The sequence below is a fragment of the Tenebrio molitor genome, chromosome 1, assembly GCF_963966145.1.
Source record: "Tenebrio molitor chromosome 1, icTenMoli1.1, whole genome shotgun sequence".
NCBI lineage: Eukaryota > Metazoa > Arthropoda > Insecta > Coleoptera > Tenebrionidae > Tenebrio > Tenebrio molitor.
Genome location: NC_091046.1, coordinates 8,698,959 through 8,702,935, shown reverse-complemented (window position 1 = coordinate 8,702,935; position 3,977 = coordinate 8,698,959). Strand labels below are relative to the sequence as shown.

The window sequence follows — 3,977 nt, the reverse complement described above, 5'->3', positions numbered from 1 at the left end:
ATGGTTTACTTTTACCCATATTTGGTGAATTAATAGAATCAGCTTGGACATGGTAGAATTGAAATAAAGTGAAGATGATGCTATCACATATCCTCATGAATAACCACCCCAGTTTCAATTTTCTGTCTCTTTTCACATCAAACGGGATATGAGGGCCAGATAGAGTTCTTGTTTTAACTATTCCAGAGTGATGTGGTATCGAGAACAATTTGTAAGCAAGATCTGGTTTGACTTTAATTTAATTAAACAAGAACACGAAAAGGCGATGGCCGATTTATTCTAGTGCATTGCGAACTTACTGTGGGGATAGTTTTGCATGCAGTGCAACAGTGCAACTTCCGCTGAGTTAAAAGTTTCGAAGGGTTTATTTCTGGTGTCTTAGAAATTACAAATTTGAAATTGTCCTGTTATGTGAGTACTTCATAGACAGCCGCCCCCGTCCACCTTCACGTAAAAATTTTAAATAACGGATAATGAAAAAGGATATCGTTTTTAGTTTGCCTCTGTAATGAAAGTTACATCGAAATATTTTTGAGACAATTGACTTGAAATGTGAAAAATTGAATATTTTCATCGACGAGAACAATCAAGTTTGTCTAGCTGAAACAATATGAACAACTGAATAAAACCGACAAAGCCTAAATAAGCCACAAACATGTTTAACTACGCGAATATAATAACAATAACAAATTGATTTTTTTTTCAAATTGAAATCACCAAAAAAAGATTTGCAAGATCTTGTAAATCTTTTTTTGTTGATTCCAATTTGAAAAAAAAATAGGTAATAAAGTATAGTAGATTATGTCATTAAAAGTACAAGTGAGTCTTTTAGTGCTAAGTTCGTTTCTTCTATACTTATTTCTAACGGGAGCTGGCCCGACTCTACTCTTTCTCCTATTCACCTATTCTGAATTATTCTACTCTTTCCCATGCTTCTTCGTTTACTATTCCGTAATCTACCACTGTTTCCCTTTCCCCTCTGCTGCCTATATAGGTCCATTACCCTTCTTCCTCCCTTTGTTTGTTCCCATTCAATACTTCCCCTCTGCATTTTGCACCTAGTTTTTTAATTTTCGTTTCCATTCCTCCCTCTCCTCTTCCCAATTTCTTGCTGCTCTTTCTCCTATTCTCCCGTTGAAGTCCTCTCTCCCATGAGCATACATCCGTCCCTGCTTTCTTTTATTGTATCATCGGACACCTCTTGTTGTTTTCTTCATCTCTTTGCTATATGTTGTCATTATTTTCCACCATTTATTGCCTATAAGTACGTACTTTTGCAAACGTCCTTCTTCTTCTCCTTTTTCTTGTCGCTTTTTTTTAATCGTCAATTTTACCTCTAGCACCTCTTCCTTTCTTTCCTCGTTTTGACCCTTGACATTCCCATTTGTACTCTTCAGGTAACAACTTCTATTTTTCCCCAGTTCCTTTCCTAGATCCATGTTTCTACCAGACCCACAATCGCAAGTTGTCTCACATAGTCCCAAAATTCTTGTTCTTTTTTTCTTAAACCCGCTACGTTCCAGTATAATACCTTTACCGTTTTCGTTATCTTTTTTGCTTGTCCTCCCCTTCGTATCTTCTATCTTGTGTTCCCCTTTGCACTTCCTTTCCGGTTCCAATTTTCTTTGACCATCTACCTTTTTCTTTGTCTTTTTTCCATTTCCGTTGTCGACGTTTTCTCCCCCTATTCCTCCTCCTACTGAAAAATCTCTAGCCTTCCCCTTTCTTCATTCCATCGCCACTGTTTTTCTTCTTTCGCGATAGTTCTTAGTTACTTCTATCTTCTTATTTTGTAAGGTCGTTGTCTATGAATATCGTCTCTGTTTCCTTCTTTTCTCTCAGTTTTCTTTCTTGTTTCATCACTTTTTCTTTCCCACTCCACTCTTCCATTTTCACTAGCATTTGATCCTTGTTTATGTTGTAGCAATCTTTGACTTTGGAAATCTAAAATTAGGATCCTTTTGCAATAAAACCATTTTTTTGTCTCCATTAACGTGAAAGAGTTGAAATATTAAACTTCCCTTTATATTCATTGGTAAAATTTAGAATAATAAACATAATGAATTTCTATGTCAAAGTTCTGCATTTACACTGAAAAATAGGATTATTTTTGGAACAATTTTTGCGTTTTTTGCAGTGTCTGGATGAGATAATAATAAGGAGATTTAAAATAGAAATGTAATAAATTTCTTTCAGTTTGCTACAAAACAATATTTACATAATTCGTTGAATAATGGAAACAAATTTGTTATTTTCTTGACATTCGAGAAATTATTTTTAGCTTCTTTGTTTCGTTTTTTATGAAATTAAATTTTACACACTTTTATTCCACAATTTCTCGAGACTGTATAAATAAAACTATAAACTTTATAAAATATACCGTAGGTACTACGTGAGCTTTTTTAATTAATTGATTTTAATTAATTAAATTATCGTCTACGTCACATATTTACATGTACCTACAATTAAATTATTATGTACTTCCCATATGGAAATTTAGAGCTTTTCCACATTCTTATAATTAAATCATCATCATCATCATCCAAGATAACCAAACCACTTTTCTTTTGACAATCACTACTAAAATATAAAATGGTCAACATTTCAGTTTGAGTTGAGATTTTTATTAGGAAAAATGAAAACGAAAGGACTTAAATGCATTATCGAATTTTAAATTTCAAATAATAGTCGAAACAATTTAATAGTTTGTCACACTGCTAATTTTACTAAATTATTCTAAATTACGTATTCACAATTCTTGACTTTTGGACTTTCACCTTACATTAACTTACAAGTGTTTGTAAAAAAATGCAAATGTTTACACTGGTCAGGACATTACTTCTCCGTTTTCAAAGCTCAAGTTATGAAATTAGAATCTTTACTCGATTTCAGCATCATCATTATTATGCATTGACACTATTAATTATTATCAAAGCAATTTGTCCGTTCTGCTTGACTTAACATTAACAGGAATGTTTAATTCTCTGGTATTAGTTCAAGAAAAGAATACACTACGTTCCGTTTATTACTGTAAAGTACTAAGTACAGTAATAAATTTAAAACAAAAAATATCTCACACTCTGGTTTTGTTTATATGTTAATTTAATGAAAGTGTACTAGTCCTTGTAATTATGATGTATCTAACCCTTTCATCACATATTTTTGGGCTTAAAACTTTTCACCCTATCTGAAATGATTTAAATGCGTGTACTGCGGCAATATGCTTCGGATTCTGATAAGTTCTTTAATGCGTAAATAAATTATACAACTTTTTATTGTTTCACTTGGTAATAAATGTTCTGTATAAACTAACCATTTGACCGAAAATTTTATCGTGATTATATAAAATTGGAAAAAAAAAATTGTGGCCCATGAGGGGATCGAACCCGCGACCTTCGCGTTATTAGCACGACGCTCTAACCAACTGAGCTAATGGGCCATTCACACAACGAGCTGCACTCTAAGGAGATGACTGTGATCAATTTATCTAAAATAGGTAATGTATGTAAAGTGGCGTTCACAATCACACAATTTTTTCCCTCCAAATTTGTAACTGAACTGAACTAATTTCACGCAAAGACGAATGAACGTGTGTAATTGTGCATCGGTGTAGTTTATTAAAAAATTATGCTAAATGTGACCCAACATAATATTTTTCTTGGTGCTAATTAAAATTTCTCCGATTTCTTAACAAATGGCGGAAGCATTCATATTCCCATAACAATAATAAATATCAACATATGCTCTACTTCTTACACAATTCCTTAAGTGTTGGGCTGCGTGTCAGAACACGGTCACAATTTCTTATATTCAATGCTAATAAGGGCGGTGTGTGGATGCAACACCGGCTCTACATTCAGATCTGTTTACTGTATGTATATACAAACAATTATACATAATACGCATAATTACTGCTTCTCGGTTCGTCGGAGCTTAGATCGGATACATATCTAGCAAGTGGGAACGGGATTACCGTG

The 3,977-nt window shown here is 33.3% G+C and overlaps 1 non-coding gene across 1 annotated transcript; it reads right to left on the bottom strand.

Annotated features, from left to right (window-relative positions):
- Positions 1-3,365: 3,365 nt before the first annotated feature.
- Positions 3,366-3,439, bottom strand: TRNAI-AAU (transfer RNA isoleucine (anticodon AAU)). Its single transcript has one exon. It is a non-coding gene; the product is annotated as a tRNA-Ile (tRNA).
- Between the last annotated feature and the right edge of the window lie 538 nt (positions 3,440-3,977).